This window comes from Mus musculus, chromosome 5 (genome assembly GCF_000001635.26).
Source record: "Mus musculus strain C57BL/6J chromosome 5, GRCm38.p6 C57BL/6J".
In the NCBI taxonomy this organism is placed as follows: Eukaryota; Metazoa; Chordata; class Mammalia; order Rodentia; family Muridae; genus Mus; species Mus musculus.
The window spans coordinates 21,586,876-21,610,223 of NC_000071.6; the positions used below are offsets into that span (position 1 = coordinate 21,586,876).

Consider the following 23,348-nt stretch of genomic DNA (forward strand, 5'->3'; position numbering starts at 1 on the left):
TGTGACTAAAGCATTAGAGGAGAGACTGCTCAACAGTTAAGAATGCTTTGCTGAGCCTGAGGACCCAATTTGGGTGGCTTACAACTGCGGGTAACATCCACTCCAGGGGACCCACTGCCCTCTGCTGGCCTCTTCAGCACCTGCACTCTCAAATTTTAAAGAGACTAAACACTAGATGATAATAACCTAAGAATGGAGAGAGCAATCACGACTAAACTATTCTAAATTCGGTTTTCGCTCAGGAAGAAAACTATACCTATTCGTTCACATTGTTATTGCCTAAAAAGTGTGCATGTTGTGCTGGCTTCGGGTTAAGCAATACAAAGAAGTATAGTTCTTGAGTGAGGAGGATCTAAAAACTCAGGAAGCACTCCACACTTCTCAAACTGCCTTCTGAATATTTATATTTACACTCATCGACAAATGCTACTTGCAGGGGGTGTTTTTGTGCACTGTGTATTCAAATGCTAATATCTGCACCCAGAGACCTGGATGCAGCCAGGACTTGCTATAATATTAATTTACATATATGTATAATTAGATATTTTCTTTATTTACATTTCAAATGTTATCCCCTTTCCTAGTTTCCCCTCCGAAAACCCCCTCCCCCCTCCCCGTGCTCCCCAACCCACCCACTCCCATTCCTGGTCCTGGCATTCCCCTATACTGAGGCATAGAACCTTTACAGGACTTGTCCTCTCATTGATGGCCGACTAGGCCATCCTCTGCTACATATACAGCTAGAGCCACAAGTTCCACCATGTGTTTTCTTTGATTGGTGCTTTAGTCCCAAGGAGCTCTGGGGGTACTGGTTAGTTCATATGGTTGTTTCTCCTATGGGGCTGCAGACCCCTTCAGCTCTTTGGCTACTTTCTCTAGCTCCTTCATTGGCTATTGTCCTTATTAAGAAGTATTTCCTGACTCGGTTTTTGTTTTGTTTTTTTTGTAAAACATTGTTCTTCATCGTCTTCTGATTGGTCAATAAAGAGCTGATCAGCCTATAGCTGACAGGAGAGAAGGCGGGACTTCCGTGCCTTGAAACAGGCTGAGGTTCTTGGAGACCAGGGAGTCTACCAGAAGACAGCGAAGCCAAAGTGAGAGGAAGACTGCATGTAACCCCTCGTGGCTCAGGAAGTAGGCCTGGGCAACATAGTCGGGTTAGAATAGATCAGAATCTGCCCAGCTGTAGTGCTTGAAGCCTTTAATAACTATCAAGGTGTCCATGTCATTATTCAGGAACAAGGGCAGGTATAGAAAAGCCGGAACTTTTACAGCTACTCTTGGCCTTAATGAGAGAATACTTTCTAGTGGACACTGGTGAGCACAGAGATTTCAAAACGATGAGAATATGTGATGGCGGAGGGCCTATCCCTAATCAGTGTATTTATACCACGCTCTCAGAGGATGCAGCAGAAGAGAGGCAGGAAGAATGCAAGAGCGGCAAGATACGGAAGGGCGATGGATAACTAACTCCATCTGGGCAGGACACGGACTCTCAGCAGCTGCAGATGTCTGTGCGGGGTCTGCACAAAAAAACGGGCCTGTCAACACCTAGGCATGGGCGGAACAGCTCAGGCGCCTCCAGTCACCGCTGAAGTATTTGCTACTGATACACTCAGGGAGAGGGACAGCCATGCTCTTCAGTTGTGTGTCCACTAGTGGCCTCACCTGTGGATGGTTCCAACCTAGTGTTCACGCAGATGTCTCTGGGTAAACTGAGCGGGTCATAAAACAAAGGCAAAAGTCATGAATCTGGGGAAAGCATGTGGTAGAGATTTCGAGGGCAGGGTTAGTAGGGACGGGAGGCAGGAGAATGTGAAAGAGAGTACTAGAACACATTACATATATGTAAGAAATTTCAAAGAACACAATTATTTTTTTAAAGAAGCACATATTTTAAAAACGAGTAATCATTGAAAAAAACGGCAGGAAAATATTGTATATTTTCTAAACATAAACGTAGGAAAAGTGTTAAAACTCACTTTTTAAAAAGGCATGAAGAAAAAAGTCTATAAAATACAATATTTTATGACTACCTATAAAATGAAATAAGAACCCACGAATATCAATAGTCACATGTGGTTTTTTCTTTTTTCTAAACAGAGTCTTATGTAGCCCAGGCTAGCCATTCCTGATCTTCCTATCTCAGTCTCTCCAATGCAGGGATTATAGGCGTGCTGATATCACTACACTCAGGAAAAGTCACAATCAGTTATTGAAAATTCACCAGTTAGAAGACAAAAATCACAGCTTAATAATGCTTTTTGCTCTGATATTTTCCTTGAGTACTAACATCTCATTTTTATTCATTTGGCTTACTATTATAATTTAGGTAAATTTTAAAATCTTATGAAAAGACATACTTTAACTAATAAAAGCAATTATCCAGACACTTCACTAGAGATGTCCAACAGTGCATGAGTCCCCACAACATGGCTGCAGAGCCACCAGGAGAGCCTGACTGACCCATAGTGATGACACCTCGGTATCTGGTAGATGGGGGTGGGGAAATCAACCTCTCTGCATCTCTCAGCTCTTCTGGAAAAGGCCCTGGCTGGCATGATATGGGAAGCTCACAGTAAGAGGTGAGACAGGGGCTGGAGAGATGGCTCAATGGTTAAGAGCATGGACTGCTCTTCCAGAGGTCCTGAGTTCAATTCCCATCACCCACATGGTAGCTCACAACCATCTGTAATAGGATCTGATGCCCTCTTCTGGTGTGTCTGAGGACAGCTACAGTGTACTAATGTATATTAAGTAAATAATTCCTTTTTTAAAGGATTTATTTATTTATTATATATAAGTTTCTGGGATATGAACTCAGGACCTCTGGAACAGCAGTCAATGCTCTTAACCGCTGAGCCATCTCTCCAGCCCCAAATAAATAATTCTTAAAAAAAAAAAAAAAAAAGAGGTGAGACAGTTCACCCTTGAAGAGTATTTTACTGTCGACAAACCCCCAGGATCAGATCTGTACCTGGGTAACTGATCTGGTCCAAAAGGACAACAAACTGGATTAGCTTGTACATTATCTGCCATCATATCACTTGAAGAGGCAGGGAGATTGTGAGTTTCAGGACCTCTAGTGTTTATTGAGACTTTCTTTCAATAATAAGTGGATAAATAAATAAATAAACAAGCAAACCTGTTTTCTTCCACAAAATTCACATAGCTACCCCGTAGGAAGATCCTGGGTAACTTATATCTCTGGGTCATCAAAGTTAGAGTCCCTAGAGCTCACCCAGCCCTTGGAAAGGAATATTGCAAGAGGCCCTGATTCTCTCTTTTCTTTTCAGGGATCCTGACATTTCAGGAGAGGTGTCCTGATAATCCAGGCTAACTGTCCCATCTCAAGACCCTTAATCACATCTGAAAAAAGGATTGTGCCATGTAAGGTGGCACATTCAAAGGTTCTCAAGATTAGGACAGAGACACACTTGGGAGGTTCTGTATTGTCCTGTGGAATAGCAAACACTAATTCAAGAAAGCAGGGAAGAAAAGGCCATCAGGAGACTTTAATTCCACGTGCTATGCTTGCTGGACTATGCCAGGGGTCAGCACACTGCTGTTCATTAGATTTCCTTGCATGTCTGAAGGAGCTTACAGTCTCACTTTTGAATAAAAGTCTTAGGAATACTTTCAACTAAGGAGGTGAAAGGTTAGTCCTCAGACCCCATGTGAGGAAACACCTTGACAGGAACTGGAGGTGATTGAAGAATCAGAGCAACAGTCCGTGTCTGTGAACTGGAAGGTGCAGTAACAGTAAGAGGAACTAAACCAGGTTTTTACAACTGCTGGTGATGTAAACACTAAATGCACACAATTGAGACCTTATAAGACAATCCTACCAAAGACACTATGAACAGTAAAAATGCCAAGGTGTCAATTCTACCTAAAGTCTACAGACTCAATCGAATCTGTCAAATTTCCAAAGGCTTCTTGTGTAAAAATGGAAGCCAGTCTTCAAGTTCACATGTAAATGCAAGAGATCTCAAAACAACTTTTAAAAACAACAGCTGGAGAGGTCACATTTCCTGACTTCATACTTAACTACAAAGCTGCAAAAATCAAAACACTAAGTCCCAGAACAGGCATACAGCACATGGGATGGAGAATCCAGAAACAGATACATCCTTCTATGGCTAGACCAAACTATCCTACTGAGGAAAAACAGTTTCTCACTATGCTGGACACTGAAATAGAAAAAAATGGATATGGGACACTCTTCTATACCTACTTCCATAAAAAAATAAAAATAAAAAATTTTTTTTAAAAAACTTACCCCAAATGGATCAAAGACCTAAACAGAAGAACTAAAGCTATAAAATTCTTAGGAGAAAATATAAAGTAAGTCCTATAATATCCAAAGCAAAAGCAACACAGGAAAAGATAAATCAGATTTCATCAAGATGTAAAACTTTCATACATCTAAATATGGAAATAAAGGTAAAACCTTCACATTTTGCTTATGTATTGCCATTGTGTCATTGGGAAGGCCATGTATACCTTTGTGTGTGTGTGTGTGTGTGTGTGTGTGTGTGTGTGTGTGTGTGTGTGGTCTTGCCCAGGTAGGCACATTTAGAGGCAATAGATTGATATTAGGATGTCTTCCTTGACTGCTTCCCCACATTTATTTACTTATTTGCTTGCTTGCTTACTTACTTGCTTGCTTGCTTACGACAGAGTTTTTCAATGAACTTCAAAGACTCCTTTTTGTCTAGACTGCCCAGCCAACTTGTCCCCAGGGTCTGCCCATCTTTGCCCCCAGCACTGGGGTTGCAAATGCACACTACACACAGCTTGCTGGGTTGGTGCTGAGGATCTAAATTCCAGTCTTCACACATGCACACCAAGCTCTTTACCCACTGGGATTCCTTCTCTAGTCTCATTACTATCTGATTTTTATTAGCAAACTTGAAAAGTTTATTTTACCCACATTTTAGGATTAAATCATCCCCAACTATAAGTTCTAATAGGATATTAATTATAGCAACAATAACAGCAAAACACAAATCTAACTGGATCCTATGCATCATTTGGATGTGAAATTCGTGCATGAATGGATTTGGATTTTCACATAACTGCTGTGCTTTGCATGGTTGCTTACCTAGTAACGAAAACTGTATAACGCCTTTCCCAGTGCGTGTGCATTGACACTTGTCCCAGTGTCCAGTGCATTACTCACTCATTAGCTCATGTAACATTTACCTCTTAGGTGACTATTTTACAATGTCACACCTCATGAATTCCGTACAGAGTTGCCCAGAGATACCTGAAAAGAAGTGGGGGAGGGTCCACATTGGAATATGGAATAAGCTATTTCAGACTTTACTACTCATTACCACAAACCTCTACTTTTTCCTAAGGAATGGGGCCATCATTACATAATGTATAAAGAATTTTCAAATGTTCATATGCAATAACCCTTGGAAATACTAGAAATTAATTCCACATGCAACCCCGGCTGCTGCCAATATAGCTCCTGGGAAGAATGTCAGGGGGAAGAACTAGACTTTCCAACTTAGTTCCATAGATAATCAGCAGTTGGGTTATTTCATATAAGCCAGAAAAGTGACAAGATGTGGCACAGAGCAAAAGAGGGGTTTTAAGAAAACTGTACACCACTTAAAGTCTATGAGATAGGAGGCTATCAATTCTGTTAACGACTCAGCGCCTGCTCTTTGCCTGGGGACTGTGGGTCTCAGACCACAGTAGAGCATCTAGACATCCATTAAGAATGGAGTGAGAAAGGGCACAGAAGGGCACATCTCAGGAGAAATGGTGGGAAGTATAGAGAAAACAGAAGATGAGAGGGGAAACTCCAGAGTAAGAGAAGAACCACAGCAAAAAGGAGGCTATAGGTACAAGGATGCCAGCACCTGGAAACTGAGGGGATCAGGGTGCCATTGATCCAAGTTAAGGTTACAGAAGCAGCTATAAGAGTCAACCAAGAGCCTGAGCCTCTTCAAACCTGCAGCCCTCTCCTCCCTCCTGACTTGTGTGGTGAGAGTGAGCTCCCAGAAGATAAGGAGGATGCTCTCCTCGTGGGCAGTTTATAGAATGTTGGCGATACACGGAAGCCCCAGAAGCACACCAGATATTTGACCTTAAATGACAAAAGCAGAATCCTTGGACTTTGACTCTCTGTAAAGAAAGACCCAGGTGCCTTCTAGAGCAGAAGCTCCAAGGTTAAGATTCTATGATACTCTACAAAAGATGACGTGCTTTCCATGTGCGGTGTTCATAAGAACGAACTCTCTTCTCCCGTAATCTGGAATCAGTTAGGCATCAGGGTATCAGCACTTGTGTTCCACATGAGAGCAGCAAGATCTGGGAGATGCTGAGCAGAGAGAGCTCCCGTACACTGACACTGGAGAAGCCGGTTCACAAGAGGACTTCATGACAGATCCACTCTCTGGCAGTACCAGACACCGCCCCACCCCACCCCACCTCCACCACCCACCCCCACCATTCCTACCACCCCGTCTGTTACTCTGCCTGGATACTAATGTGTAGCGTGTGAGAAATCCCTGCTTATGAAACCAAGCCAGATGCAACTGGCACTGAAGATGAGGGACCGGCACAGTACAAATCTTCAAAATTAGACATAATTTATGTGTCTCAGAATCATGGGACTGTGAGCATCAACAGAGAACCACTGCTGCCTCAGCAAGTAGATAGTGATGAGTATTTGCCATAGCTTGCTTTCCACTGCTGCCATACACTGGCCAAAGAGGAGAGCCTGTAGCGGGACTTTGACTTCCACGTCCCATCGCAGAACATCACTAAGGGAAGCCAAGGCAGGAACTGAAGCAGAGACCATGGAGGAACACTGTGCCCTCCATAAAGATTCCTTCATCCCAGATGAATGTAGCTTGTGCCAAGATGACAGTCTAACCAACAAAGTACACAAATGTGCACCAGCCAAGTCCTTCTGCAAGAACCAGCCACTCAGTAAAACTGATGAATGGGGTCCCATCAAGTTCTTAAAATATGAAGAGGAAGAGATGAAAGGCAGGGGGTGGGGTGGGGTGGGGGTGGGGAGGCAGATCCCGTGGGTGGATGGCATATTCTCCTTTATCCAAGCAGAAGTTCTCTCTGACAGTTGGATCCAGTAGGTAGGTCTGAGTGACTTCTGCCACCAAGACACTCAAGGAAGACATGGGAAGGCCTCTTTATATTGATGGATAGGAAGCAAGATGTAACAAAATATTAAAATGTCAGTTCGAGCCCACAGCATGTCAGGTGACACAGCCTGAACCACAATCTCTGGATATTCTAGGATGAGGGCAACAATGGTAGGAAGACCTGTGTCCCTGACCCTTCCTGGAGCTATGAAGTGGGGCTGGGTGGAGAAAGCACTGGCAATGGGTGTGTGTGATGGACCAAGAAGGGTGTGATGGACCAAGCAAATCGAGGAGATGTGATCATCCTGTGGAGACTAAAGGGTTAATGTCTGCATCCAGGTGAAGGAGATGTAAGGGCACAGTGTGGGAGTGAGCTGAAGTGGGGGGAGGAGAGGGGGGCTGGGTAAGGTTAGAGATTAAATAAACAGAAAAGTGGTCAAGGAGAAGAGAACCCAGGAACCCCAGAAAGGTTGAAAGGGTGAAGGATGAAGTTCCTTGTATAAAAGGGACTGGCTGGCTTATGCCAGAAAGAGATCATGATAAGGGCAACATATGCCTAGCAAATGTAGCCAGGAAGTGGATGGTTGCTATCTCTGAAGGATAGATCACCTAAGTAAAAGCATTGGGAATTTGGGAGCAGGTTTCTTTCCCTGGGAAGCATTTAAACTATGAAAAAGAACACTGGAAAGGCCTTGATGTATTATACTGGAGTTGGGTATTCCTAGAACCTCAGTATATACAGTATCCTTCTGGTCAAGGAATTTACTTCACAGCAAAAAGAAATGCTTCAGTGGCCCCCTGTTCACAAAAGTCATGGTCTTTCCATATTCTCCACCTCCCTGAAGCAGCTCATTTGATGCAATGGGAGTGGAGACTGGGTGTCACTGTGAAGACAGGTGGCAATACTTAGGTTCTCTAAAAGGCCACACGTGCTGTGGGTCAGTGCATAGACTGTGTATGATATATTTCTGCCACAGCCAGGATTCGCTGGCGCAGCAGTCAGGAGTGGAAATGTTAGCGACACACTCACTACTTCCCCACTGTAAAAAAACTACCAAGTGTTTTCCTGTTCTTGTGATCTGATGCCATGGACTTACTGCCTATGGATCTTCATCCCAAAGCAAGGAATGTGCCCATGCAGAGACAACACTGACTTCTACACTGCTGCATCTCTGCATCCATGCGCAAGGAGGGGGTTACTGTACTGTGGTGGCTATCAAGGAGAAAGTGATCTGAAATTCCATGATGAATGCACACAGGAGTGTATCAGGAACACAAGACACTCTGTGACCATCTCCAGCATTATCATGCCCTGCAACCACAAAGACCCAATCTAAGAAGAACTCCAGATGACCCAGGCCCTTCAGGAATGACAAAGGTTAAGGCACCAGGGTAGGAACCAAAACCACCCAAGATTCTCATTGAAGACAAAGTGAACACAGACTAATAGTAGTAGTAGTAGTAGTAGAGAAAGGTATTGCTTTCTTATAGAACCTAGGACCACCAACCCAGGGATGGCCCCACCCACTATGGGCTGGGCCCTTCCATTGATCACTAATGAAGAAAATGCCGTACAGTTGGATCTCATGGAGACATTTCCTCAAATGAAGTTTCCTCCTTTCCAGCGACTCTAGCTTGTGACAAGTTGCTAGCCTTCACAGTTACATTTATTTTATTTTATTTCTGAACAGGGTCTCACCATGTAGCCCTAACTGGCACGGAAAGTTACTTACATTCTTAGAATAGTATTCGGCAGCAGAAACGGCACTAAAAAAATAACCTCTATAGAATACCCTAGTTTGGGCACACAGAACAAGAGAATGACTAAGAATAGTGTAGCTGCTATAACAATATTCAACACCGCAAAAGATTAAGTTTAAATAGAAGGCACAATTAACCCATGGGACAGGTTGTTTAACTGTTAAGCATTTTATTCTTAGAAGTTTTATTTCTTTGTTAAATCCCCCTCTTAAGTGTCTGGAAGTCAAGGTGTTATTTTATTTTTGGCATTAGTTATTGTATAAGAAGAAATTGTTAGTTTAAGCATCAAACAAAAACTTTTGACCTCCTATTGCTCAATCTAATTTTGAATAAAATGAAGTGTTTCATTAACACCAAGGGTTACTTTTTTGAGGAAAATTGTATTTCAAATAAATGACTGTTCTAGTCCATCCTGGGTTACACCTCTAGGGCCAGTGAGATGGCTCAGAGGTAACGGCTCCTGCTGCCAAGCCCGACCACGTGAGTTCCATCTCAGGACCCAATAGGAGAAGAGAACCAACTCCTACAAGTTGTCCTTCAGCCTCCACACACTACGTAAGGCACACGCGCCTCTCCACCACATGAAATACATGGAATTAAATTGTTAAGAAAAAAAACAAAAGGGGGAACCACCCAAGCTTCCCCTATCCCTGTGAGGGTTCCTGGATACCGCCCCAGCCAGGGAACAGCTCCCTGATCTGGATTCCCTAGTGTCCAGCGCCATGGGTGATATCCATGTTAGTTGTCTGGGCCTGGGAGGTTAGTCTGGGCCACAGTGTTTGTTAGAGCTGCCCGTGGTGGCTATGGTACTGTCTGATCAGCAGTGTGTACTTTAATCTCTCTGCTATCCAGTTTTCTCATCTTAAAATGTTGATAAAGTTGATGTCAATGATACTGTCTTCAAATAACCTAGCAATACAAATTAATGTATTCAAACTATCCCTGAACACAGTGGTGAGACAGTCCAGGGTAGAACAGGGACTTCTGTGACATTTAAACACACATATAAGCTGCCTCACAGAACAAGAGATGTTTAAATCCATTCAACATTTAACAGCTATCTATTTTTAACTCTCTGGGAATTATGAAAACACTCCTTTGAGATAAATACAGAGTTTCCCCAAGAAGATCTTTCTGGAGTTTTCTAGATATGGCTCATGGAGTTTGTTGTAATGACATGGCAGCCCTCTGGGAAAGCAAAGGATGGGACCCATAGCTTGGATGGTTCTGAGGGCTCTCACAGATGTCAGAGCTAGCAGGTTAGGTTCCCAAGAGCTGCCCAGCTGTGCTCAGCATGGGCCTCTAGGGGTGGGGTAACTGACAGCAGGGTTGGCCCACTATAGCCTCTGAAGCGGTCTCACCACAGACCCTCCAGCTGTTCTTGTATGGACCTTAAAACAAGAATATTTTTGCCTTTCTTCTTTTGAGACAGTGTGTCATACATCCCAGGAGAGCCTTGAACTTGCTAAGTCAGTGGGTCTCTGTAGTGGAATTTTCACCTGATTTATTGATTGGATAATAAAGATGACAAGAAGCCAATCGCTGGGCGAAAAGCGGGGGGGGGGGGGCATTCTGGGTTTGAGAGAGGACGTGGGGATGCAGGAGGGAGGGATAGTCTTTTGGTACAGCGAGGCAGGAGCAAAAGGAAACAAGATGTAGACCAGGGACTAGACCAGAGACTGTTAGATTCCACCACCGGAAGATTTCTCACATAGAATAGTTGATGATTCAGGACAGTAGATTCCACGCCCAGCAGTTGTGTCGTCTGTTGATTCTAAACTAAGATTGGTGTTTTCCATCCCAGGCGACTCAGGTGGGCTGGAGAGAGAGAATTTAGCTGGGGCGGAGTTCAGCCAGGCTTTAGAATGAGAAGATTGGGCAAGGACCAAACTCCAAGGGAGAGGTAACCCCTATGAAGTGAAGTGCTAGCTGGGGAGAGCAGCGCTGCAGCTAACCTCGGGAACTTGGGAATGCAGAGTGGTTCTGCATCAGCCTGCTGTGGGGACGAGAGAGTGATCTCAGATCTCTGGAGGGGCAAAGTCGGTGTTTTGGGGGAAGGCTCGCTCGGGCTCCGTCTCAGGCTCCGTACTGGGCTGAGAACAGACCAAGACCGTGCCAGTGCCTAGCCGACAGTGGCGTAGATTGTTTTTAATAATACGTGCTACAGGTCTCAATCTTCCTTAAGCAGTGATTGTGGTGACCACCCCCAGCATAAAATTATTTTCATTGCTACTTTGTAACTGGAATGTTGCTACTGTTGTAATGTGCTGGGGAGAGCATACCATGACATAGATAGTGCCTGGGACCCGGAGAAGTAGGAGACACATCCTTCCAGGGTACCCGCCATCAGAAATAAGGAACTGCCCACAGCAGGCTCGGATACATACATACATCTTAAACATACATCTTAAGGGGTTTTTTGTTTTAAAAAAAAAAAAAAAAAAGTTGTTCCTGGACAATGGCTGTGTAAAATTTCATTTGTGTGTGCCAGGCTGCTTTTCAGTCAGCCTTGGTGTACATAATTATTCTATTATATCTAACTTTACTATTTTTCTCTTGCTTTGGTGAGTTCTGTGAAACTAGATTTTCTTTGATGGAATGATTCTTAATCAAAAATTGAGGCATAGGGACACAGCACAACACAGTCCTAATGGCCCAGGTGCATGCTGTGTGTTCTCATCTTGGAAATAATGTAATAAGTACACGATGGTAGTACCAGATTAATGCTTGACCCGCGAAGAAAATTTGAAGAAATTATGTTTAGAAGTAAGAAAATGGGACAGAGCCAATATAGGGACCCCGAGAAAAGAAAAAGCTATTGAAGTTATTAATTGAGTTTTGCACAATATTTGAGAGTGGTTCCTGGTCTCCTTTGGGAATGTATGAGTGAGCAAGTATAGAATACATAAAACTTTATACTAGTAAGACTATGTTAAAACGCTGGGACTCTTCTCTCTTCTTTTTTGGCTGGAACCATGGAGGCTGTTCCAGAGAAGAAAAAGAAGGTTGCCACTGGGCCAGAAACCCTTAAGAAAAAGGTTCCTGCTGTGCCAAAAACTCTCAAGAAAAAGGTTCCCGCTGTGCCAGAAACCCTTAAGAAAAAGCAAAGGAATTTCGCAGAGTGAAGGTGAAGCGCCTGAGGAAGAAGTTTGCCCTGAAGACACTTCAAAAGGCAAGGAGGAAGCTCATCTATGAGAAGGCAAAGCGCTATCATAAGGAGTACAGGCAGATGTACCGCACTGAGATTCGGATGGCCAGGATGGCAAGGAAAGCTGGCAACTTCTATGTGCCCGCAGAACCAAAACTGGCCTTTGTCATCAGAATCCGAGGCATCAATGGAGTAAGCCCAAAGGTTCGTAAGGTTCTGCAGCTCCTTCGTCTTCGACAGATCTTCAATGGCGCCTTTGCTAAGCTCAACAAGGCTTCAATTAACATGCTGTGGATTGTGGAACCATACATTGCATGGGGGTACCCCAACCTGAAGTCAGTAAACGAGCTCATCTACAAGCGAGGCTACGGCAAAACCAACAAGAAGTGGATCGCCTTGACAGATAATTCCTTGACTGCTCGGTCTCTTGGTAAGTTTGGCATCATCTGCAAGGAGGATCTAATTCATGCGATCTATACAGTTGGGAAACGCTTCAAGGAAGCAAATAACTTCCTGTGGCCCTTCAAATTATCTTCCCCACGAGGTGGGATGAAGAAAAAGACAACTCACTTTGTAGAAGGTGGAGATGCTGGCAACAGGGAAGACCAGATAACCAGGCTGATTAGACGGATGAACTAAGGTGTCACCCATGGAATTTTTGTAATCTGGTCAGTTAATAAACAGTCACAGCTTGGAAAATTAAAAAAAAAACAAAAAAAAAAAACAAACACTGGGTCTCTTAGGAGAGTCATGGTGTGCAGTGTGCAGAAGCAGAGGCTGGCAGAGCTGCTGAGTTAAGGGTTAACTTGACTCTTTCTGGCCACTGCCTGGCAGCTTTGCCCATGTTGTTTATCATTAGAGCTTCACAAGAAAATCCAAGTAGCTGGCCTCGGAGCTCTGAGCTCTGAAGTAGAATAAGTTAAAGTTTAAATAATGATAACTTTGCAATTATTATTTTGGCCACAGGCCTGAGAATAGGGGAGGCTTGAAACTTTGGGGACAATTGTAATTCTTTTTTTTTTTTTTTTTTTTTTTTTTTTTTGGTTTTTCAAGACAGGGTTTCTCTGTATAGCCCTGGCTGTCCTGGAACACACTTTGTAGACCAGGCTGGCCTTGAACTCAGAAATCCGCCTGCCTCTGCCTCCTGAGTGCTAGGATTAAAGGCGTAATTCTTAATTCTTTGTAAACTGTGATCATTCTTCTGAACTTGGCTCATTTGGTAATGATTGTACAAGGTCTCTCTACCTGCTTCTGGAAGTAACAACAAAAGGCGGGGGCAAGTTAAAGGTGAGGGAGTATGTGTGAGAGAAAGGAGAGTGGACGGAGGTATGTGTGAGGTGTGTATGGGGGGGACTGTGTGAAGTATGTGGGAGGTGTGTGTGTGAGAGAGGTGTATGTGGGAGTGTGGGAGGTGTGTGAGGGGTGTGTGTGGGAGTGTAGAAGGTGTGTATGGGACTGGAAGGTATGTGTGTGGGAGGTGTGTGTGGTGTACATGTAGGGTGTGTGTGGGAGGTATGTGTGTGAGAGGTGTGTATGGGGGAAGTAAGTGAGGGAAGTGTGTGTGAGAGGTGTGTGTAAGGTGTGTGAAATGGGGGGGTGGGAGGTATGTGTGAGAGAGGTGTGTGGGGTATGTGTAGGTGTGGGGGGAGGTGGGGGGAGTGTGGGATGTGTGTGTGAGGTGTGGGGGGAGGTGTGTGTGAGGTGTGCGGGGTATATGTGTTGGGTGTGTGTGGTAGTGTGTGAATGTGAGAAATGGAGCACGAGAAAGTACAATTTCCAGCCCAAGGAGGGAGCCAAGAGGGAGAAAGTGCAACCTCAAGCCTTGAAACTTGTCTATCAGCTTGTACTCCCAAAAGTTGCCTGTCCCTTTTCTTACCCTCCAGATATTCCTGCTTCCAGTTGAGAACCCCGATCCTGTGTTGAGGCTGGACATTACACATATGTAATGTAAACATGTGTGTTTTCCAATGGTCTTAGGAGACCCCTGTGAAACAGTCATTCAACCTCCAGGTTGAGAACCAATATGCTAAGGAGTTAAAAATGACCTTGAACTCCTGACCTTCCTGCCTCCTCCTGAACGCTGGGATTAGAGGTGTGCACCACCACACCTGGCTCAAAAGACTTTACACTTGCCAGTGATCAGGAAGAGAATATATTTATTAATGTTTAAAAGAAAATGGTCACTTTTTGGAGACTAAATTTTGCTCAGGAGGTATTGTCTTTTGTTATGTGAAGTTGAAAGTATTTACTATCTGTTCTGGCTCTTTATGGAAAAAAAGTTATCAATACCAATCTGATCAAGAGAATCTAGAACCTGGAAATACTCTAGGTGAGACCCAGGAACTCAAAGAGCGGATAAAAGCAAAGCATGGATAAGGCACTGGGCAAAGGGCATTAACGAATCCGAGACTCTATTAGGCAGCAGACTGGAAATTCTGCTTAACAGTCAGTCTTTCCACTCTTCCTCAATATGGTTTAGGAATCCATTCCAAATGAACTTCAATGGCTTTCTCACTTCTTACCCCACCTATACAATTAACTGTATGTATTAAAAAAACAAAACAAATTATGATTTCCCACTGACACCCCACACATGTCATCCATTCTACTGTCCTTCCTTCCTTTCTGTATGAATATTTGCTCTCCTGACCCTCTACTTGTGCGTAGGAAAGGTAGAAAGGAAGAATCTACAATAAAATTGCCCTCTGACCTCCACATTCATGCTATGGCATGTGAATTTTCTAGCCTCACCACACACCATACCACATACACAAAGATACACACACACACTATAAAATAATTTTTAAAACTACTTTGTATACAAATCTATATGTAAATAAGACATCTGGGGTGGCCCTCACTGTTCCAATTTGAATGACAGCACCATTTGCCAAGGGAAGACTGGGAGCATGGAGGAATAGTAACACTATTAGAGAGATGAGCAAGTGATGTTTTCAAATTGGACATGGTGGGTGGCAGATGCTACGGAACACCAAGGGGACTAACCCAGCAGCTACTGATTGACCATAAATGGCCTAGGTACCAAAACTGAAAGGTGTCTAGAGATACTCCGATATGAGACTCAACAACAAAGCAGCAGGTATTGAAGTCGCTCAGGGACGGAGGACAGAGTGAGAGCGGAGGCGCACTGGGGAGCACTTACAAGCACCTGCAGAAGAGGAATGACGACAACGTGTCAGCCCTGAAGTGGCTGAGAGACAGAGGAAGTATTGTCACTGACAGTGAGTTGTGAGAGAGTGTTGGCGGTGAAGAAAGAGTCATCATGTCAAATCAAACCACAAAAATGTCAGTAGAGCTACAGAATGGTCACCCATTCACAAAGCCTCAGCTGAGCTACAGCTGGGCTGTATGAGTGTCTGTTCTGAGGATGAGATTGGTACTAGATCCTACATGAATCATGTCATACTTGGAATGTTTATTTTCTAGCTCTGGGCAATATTGAGTGTGAAGCATTGCTTGGATGAGGGATGAAGTTTAGTGGTGGAATTGGAAAGTAAATTAGAAAACTCTTTCAAATGTTCCATTTACAAAAACGGGACAGGACAGAAACATTGTAGAGAAAGAAGACCACTAAAGCAACTAGGAAGGAGGCTGCAGGGTAAAATGGTGTGCATTCATTTAGCCAGAGTAACAAGGAACACGAGAACACAGTGGGCCCTCGGTGGGAATCCGATCCAGGGCTCGAGAGTCTCAGCACAGTGTGCCCTTCACTCAGTACAGCCATGCCAAAGAACTTCATCTTGGAAACAGCATTATGAGGCAACCCTCCACAATAAAGCAAGCCAGAACTGATGCTATAACTTGAGTAGTCTAGCATCTCCAACCAAGAGAGAGTGCTTCCCATGTAAGATGACTAACTTCAGCCTTGGTACCCAAGAGACACCCAAGGATGCTGCTTCCTCCTCTGATTCTGTTTCTGCTGTGTAACACATTACGGTACAGGGGTGGGGGTGTCACTGTATGTGCATAAGAGATCCAGGTAAGCTATTGCCTAGAGATCACCTCCCCTGACCTTCAGAAGGTTTGACCAGCTCAAAATGGGGAGGGGTAAATGCAGCCCAAGCAACATTATGAGGAATGAACACACTCTTATTCTTAATTCTTAAATCCCTAAAAGGCAGCAGCTGAGAAAGCATCAGAGTGGAGAGTGGGGATGAGACTAGAAACTATCATACAACAACTGAGTGAACTGGGAACTAGAGAGGAAAAGAAGTTAGTAGTCACGCTCAAATCCGTGGATGCAGCAGAGGAACCAGGGACAAACACACAGAGGAGGCACTTTATAAAAACAACTTTCTAATTATCTAATCCTCCCCAAAATGGAACAGAATGTCTTTCAGTCAACAGACTCTCCAGCCTGGAAAACGCCAGACCCGAGCTGCATAAACATTACTTTTAATGGAAACACTTCATTCCTTGGCCTCCTGTCTCCATCTGGAAAGGGTTCATTAACCCTGTGCATCTCTCTCTCTCTTCCCAACAGAAGGAGCACACCTGATTAGACAGTTTGGGACACAGGACGAGAAAGCAGGAGGCCAACCCAGGTCCTGCTCCACGCTGCTCTGGGTCTGAGTGCAGGATGAATGTGTCTGCTCTGGGGGGTCTGCAGGTGCTCCTCTGTTCAGGGACTGTCTTAGTTAGGGTTTTACTGCTGTGAATAGACACCATGACCAAGGCAAGTCTTATAAAAAACATCATTTAACTGGGGCTGGCTTACAGGTTCAGAGGTTCAGTCCATTATCATCAAGGTGGGAGCATGGCAGCATCCAGGCTGTCATGGCGCAGGCAGAGCTGAGAGTTCTACGTCTTCATCCAAAGGCGGCTAGTGGAAGACTGACTTCCAGGCAACTAGGGTGAGGATCTTATGCCCACACCCACAGTGACACACCCATTCCAACCAGGTCACACCTATTCCAACAAGGCCACACCTTCAGATGGTGCCACTCCCTGGTCCAAGAATATACAAACCATCACAGGGACTAAGGGGAAAGAAGTCTGATTTGTGAACTTAGTAAGAATCAACTCCTATCTTGGTCTCTGGTCCTAAGACACCATCTCTTATTAACTGGATGTGAGCATTCTTGAGCTTTCTACTTCATACGTGGTTCCAAACAAAGATGAGGAAGAGGGTTCTGTAAAGATACTGTCCTGGCAGGGAGGTTAGACATATAAGTCTAAAGTCATTCTTTATGTAGACTCCTGTGACCTTATACATTTTCAGCTATTTCTGGGACTTTCTGACTTAATTCTTCATTGCCATTTAAAATTCAATGATTCCAAAGTTATATTCCACTACTGGGCAGATCAGCTTACTTATCAAATATTGCTGTACATTAGATGTACGTCAAGCCTCACATTCTAGGAGATTGAAATACTTAAAATTCTCATCGCTATAAGTAATGCAAAGGCCTCACTGTGGCTACTGTGACTAAGGGAGAACACAGAGAAAGGGGCCAAGGTCAACATCTGGGGGCACAGTCAGCCCAAGTGACATAGGGGGTCAGGAGCAAGAAACAAAATAGCATGAAGATAGAGAATCAACTTCCAGAGAATAGAATTAGAAATTTTCAGGGCATAAAGGATTTTAAAATAAATAAAAAAGAACATTCCAAGAACGGAGCATAATCCAATAGGCAGTGAGCATCCACCCATGATTCACTGGTAGCAATCAAAGCTCTGTCTTAAAGCCCAGCCGTCTGTGTGAGGATGGAGAGCACGCAGACTGAGGGACAGAACAGATCACAGCAGGCCCATTGGAAGAAATCACATCCAAGCTGGGGCTGAGGAGGACTAAGCCTGACAAGGAAGCCACACAAGAGAGTCCTACACAGAGAGGTCGTGGTGGCAAAGCCATGCAGTCAGAAAATGTGCCTTGTACTTGGATAGCAGAGCAGTGCAGCACGACCAGAGCCAAAGGTTCTAGTGGGAATTAGAAGAATGGAGCCCAGAGGCAAGAAGGTGCTAAAACAGGACAAAGCTCACGAGCATGAGAAAGCCAATCAGGAGAGCAGGGGATGCCTTCTTGTTGTGTCCTGAAGTGGAAACTTAAGGGCTTGTTGGAAAGTCAGTTAGTTGTGTTAGATGGTGCTCTGCTGGGGCAAACACGTAAACACTTTCGTTGAAGCAGACATGGGTGAAAGGATGTTCAGCTGCAGCAAGTAAGTGAAAGGGCACGTGATGAGTGACACACATGTATGGGTTCTCCCTACATTGTGTAGTTGAGCTCCATTTGTCAGGACTCCATAGAGAGAAACACACCTAAGAACTTCTGTTGGTATGCTGGCAACTCCTTACCGCTTCCTCAGATGCAGGCTGACTGGCAGAGTGATGTCAGGTGAGACAAGACATGTGCTCAGGCAAGACGGTAGAGGATGCTCGATGTTTGGAGGGAGTATAAAAAGGACTCAACAGACAGTGATGGGAGCTTGGCTTGTTGACATAGCTATGTAACACTTGTTAGTCTCAGCAGAGAACTCCTGGCATTCCCTCCTGCTCCCCCTACTGACTCCTGCTGAGGCTGAGGCCAGGCTGTCTCTGCTAGGTAGTGCCACCGCTGCTGATTCCTGTTTGCTATCTCAAATGTACCGAACTGACTGTTGGTGTATCCATGTTTGCAAGAAGATGGAGCTGTCACTGCTGACCTGTGAACTGAACTCCTGATTTCCTAGTAACATAGATGGGGGTTGCTCTAAAAACCCTTTCTAAACAGGTCCACTTCCCCTGCCCCCATCCTTTCTTTTCCAATACCTGTGGTGGGCTAGCAGGGAGGTTAAAGCATTTAAGAACCATCATTAAAAATAGGTTTTGACAAAAGTAAAGTTACAATGTTTTATTTATTTCATTTAAAGGAGTGTATGTGTGGAGACCAAGGGACAACTTGCAGGAATCCGTTCTCATTCCACCATGTGGGTCCTCAGAGATCTAACTTGGGCAGTGTGGCTGGGAGGGAAGTGCCTTTATCCACTGAGGCATCTTGCTGGCCCCTGAGGAAACTCTTCACCAGGGAATGACAGGAACAAACGTGGCATATGAAGAAGTCTGATGAACAAGGTAGATGCTAAGAGAACAATTAAAGACTCTCAATAATACCAGCGAGTAAGAGAGAATTCAGAGACAAACAGAAAGTGAGATTACCAGCTAAAAGAGACAAGAGGATTGTCGTGAGCAACATGGGAGAGAAGCCAAAGGTCATTTCCAAATATTCGCTGAGTCACTTGAGAGGGCAATGGTACCACGCACTGCAAACAGGATGCACCAGCAAGAGAGCACTGGACAGGATACAGGAGAAAGGTAATGGTTTTGGAAGTCATGAGTTGGCTTGTGCCAGCCAGAGGCTGTTCAAAGTGAGCAAGTCTGTGGTAGGTGGTGTCAAGAAGTTTGGTAACACATACAAGCTCGAGAAACTTGTTTGTTTGTTTGTTTTTTTCGGAACAGAGTCATTAAGAAAGGAGTCAATTGAACACATAGAACTGAAAGGAATACATTCACAGAGAGAAGTTCCAGTGGGTGGGTCCAGGGAACTCTGGGAAGTAGTGTTGGCAATCCTCTCAAGTTCTGCACTGCAGTCAAAAGAATCATCTCCTGAACATAGAGCATGGACGTGGGAGTTAACTGCTGTGCTGCAGGTCACTAGGCAGCTAAGACAGACGGAAAACTAAACTGCTAAAGTGAATGAGTCTCCAACAACCACTTCATGTGCCACTGTCTTGCAGCCATGAGAACACCACGACCACAAGTCTAGCTGGGGAGGAAGCAGTTTATGTGGCTCACCCTCATTGGAGGAAGGCAGGACTAAGACTCCAGCAGGGCTGAAACCCGGAGGCAGGAGCTGATGCAGAGGCCATGGAGGGTGCTGCTTACAGGCTTGCTTTCTTATAGAACCCAGGAGGCCTGGGCCCTCCCACATTGATCACTAATTGAGAAAATGCCTTGCAGCTGGATCTCATGGAGACAGTTCCTCCACTGAGGCCCCTTTCTCTCTGATGACTCTAGCTTGTGTTGACACACCAAAGCAGCCAGGTCAGGTATGGAAAGAAAATCATTTAGAAAGGCTTCGGGAATTAAGTCAGGAGCTAGGGGAGTCAGACTGTAGGATCAATAAAGATGCTGACTTCATTCCTGACATCTTTCTTCCTGAGCAGGCCAGGCCTCTGCTTGCCCTTGGGCTGCGCTGTCAAGTCCCAGCCAGCCTCACTCAGCCCTCCGTTCCACACGTCATCTGGCCTGGGAGTCTCACTACAGTTTGTTTCTTACCCAGGTCCTTTTCGTTCCCACTGCCCCTGCCCTCATGCTGTTTCTTAGAAAAAGCCCCTGCCTCCAGACTTCATCCACCTCCCCTCTACAAGAGAGGCGAAACTGTCTAGATAGATGCCTTAGTCAGGGTTTCCATTGCTGTGAACAGACACCATGACCAAAGCAACACTCATAAAAGAAAACATTTAACTGGGGCTGGCTTACAGTTTCAGAGACTCCGTCCATTATCACCATGGTGGGAAGCATGGCCGAAGTCAGGTAGACATGGTGCTAGAGGACTGAGAGTTCTACACCTTGATCTGAAGGTAGTAGAAGGGGACTCTCTTCCACACTGCATGGAGCATGAGCTCTAGGAAACCTCAAAGTCCACCGACACAGTGACACACTTCCTCCAACAAGGCCACATCTCCTAATAGCGCCACTTCCCGTGGGCCAAGCATATTCAAACCACCACAGTAAACTAGCCAAAAATCTGTGAGTTACAGGTTTAGCAGAGACCCTGCCTCAATTAACAGTGATCAAAGAAGACACCCAATATCAACCTCAAGCCTACGCACACAGACACACACACACACACACACCAGCACACACATAGGCATACATCGAAATGCACACAGAAAACACAATACGTATGCATTCACACATGGGTGAACAAGCATACAGACATGCACACATGACATACATAAAAATTTCTCTATGGCATGCTTTTGTGTGCATGTTGATTTATTTGCTATTTGATTCATCTTAAAATATAAATGTATAACAACAAAGCTATTATTTGTTTAACCTGCTGGGTTTTTTTTCTCAGTTTCCAAAAGAGAGCCCTGTGTACTGTATGCAGGCTTAGATAGATACTGAGTAAATGATTAAATCTTCATTGTTTGTGACACAGTCTCTTGGGTACTAGGAATAAAGAAACAATATATATATATAAAACAGTGACACCAGATCCCAAAGAACATATGCTCTGGCAGGAGAAATAAACAAGAAGTCAGAATATTTAAAAGAATTAGAAACTGCTCATGATAATGGTTAGGTCTCACACCTGGGACAAACTGCTAGCTAAGGTGCCCATTTAACATATCAAGGCTGATTCAGGCTGCCAGGTTCTCCAGGTGTCCTTCAGGCCCTACCTGTAACAAGGTCTTCTGGGGAGCTGTACACTGACCCCTACCCTAAACCTCTCCAACCCAGGTCTTTTCCCTAAATATTCCAGCCATTTTGGCAATGCAGGTCCTTTTGGCCCTTTTGGCCCTTTTGTCTCTATCTCTTTGGCCAGTCTTTTGGCCCAGGGCCACACAGCCAAGGACACAGCCACACAAAGGCAGAACAATTCCTGCCCTGCTGTCTCCCCTTCTGTAGTTTTCACGTGCATCACTGACAGGGATCTGAAGCAATGGCAGTGGGGTCAGGGAGTAGGGCGGCTGCGACCAAAACAAGCTCTTCCTAAAAGCAAAATCCAGAAGTGTTCTGTAGCATCTGCTTTTCTCATCCACACCGCAAGGCGAGCCAACAAACATGGAGTTCCTTGACAGAGCGACTCAGTTTGGAAACTAATTTGGAGCCCATTCAGTACAGAGCCACAGAACCTGCAATGACTTTCTGCTTAGTTGGTTAAGGTCAGACTGACCCATGGGGTTATCAAAACACGAATTTGAACACACTCGTTTGATTTTACAATTCCAAGTAATTTAACCTAGCAAGCCAGAACCATCTGGTTCCCCCACAGTCTGGCCAGGCTTTATTGGCTTTTCGGGATTGAGAGGATTTTTTTATCCCAAGTGAGAAGATGAATCAGCAGTGCTGTGACATCTGAAGGTGATTCTGTAACTGTTTTTGCAAGTCCACATGCTTTATTCTTGTGCACACAAAAAGTCACAGCTAAGGTGAAGGGTAGCCACAAGGCAAGGTTTACATTGTTCACTAACCGAGCAACTAGCTTAGCTAGTTAAATCAAACTCTAAATTCATCGACATAAGGCTTTTCACTGTGTTGTGTGCCAAAATGCTTGCATTTCATGGAAACTGGGCCTTGACAACCCTCTCACTAACTCTGAGCTTGGCTAGCAGTTTAACTGATAGTATATAAGCCCTACCATCTGTCAAGGAAGGAGCGCTCCTTAAGACCAAAAATGATACCGAGGAAATGATGCAAAACAGAACCTGACTTGCTTTCACGAGTTGATGGAACTAGACCTAAAACTGCATATTTCCCAGATAAGTTCAAATTGTATTTCTCAAATCATTAGTCTCAGCTTTCCCTCCAAAATATTAGGCAGTCTGCATGCATAAGTTTGAATTCATTTTAAAACTAACACATTCCAAAATTAAGACTTAACTCAATATTTTTTTTGTTCAAGTTCCCAAGAACTAGTTAGCCAGAGATGTCATCAAGTTAAATGCTATTTTTAACGACTTTAAGGCTCTTTTTGTTTTGTTTAATTTTTGTTTTTGAGATAGGCTAACCTGGATACTCACTATGTAGAAGAGGCTGACCTCAAACTCACTATGTAGAAGAGGCTGGCCTCAAACTCACTATGTAAAAGAGGCTGGCCTCAAACTCACCATGTAAAATAGGCTGGCCTCAAACTCACCATGTAGAAGAGGCTGGCCTCAAACTCACTATGTAGAAGAGGCTGGCCTCAAACTCAGAGATCTGTCTATCTCCAACTCCTAGGATCAAAAGTATGTGGCACCGTGCCCAGCTAATAAATGATTTAAAAAGTAACTTTGCAACGCATTCATTTCATTGAATAACATTAGCAAACCCAGATGTTTAACATGTTAGTGTCAAAAATTCATTCCCAACTTTCCACTATTATGTAAATCTACCCTCTTATTACCTGCCATTTTAACAAACATCCAATTCATAATTTACTTCATTGGGAAAATTCTGAGACTATCTCTAAAAATACATCATGCTTAGTGTTGTTTTAAGATTTAGAAGCCTTACATTATCCTGTGGGGATTTAGTGACTTTTTAAGTTAGCCTAAAACTGAGGATTTTCATTATAATATTTTCATACATATACATCATTA

General features: G+C 44.2%; 1 protein-coding gene and 1 pseudogene across 6 annotated transcripts in view; one reads left to right on the top strand and one right to left on the bottom strand.

Annotated features, from left to right (window-relative positions):
* Fbxl13 (F-box and leucine-rich repeat protein 13) overlaps positions 1-23,348 on the bottom strand; it is a 161,852-nt gene that overhangs the window by 103,029 nt on the left and 35,475 nt on the right. The window lies entirely within an intron of this gene.
* Positions 11,864-12,747, top strand: Gm6543 (annotated as a pseudogene).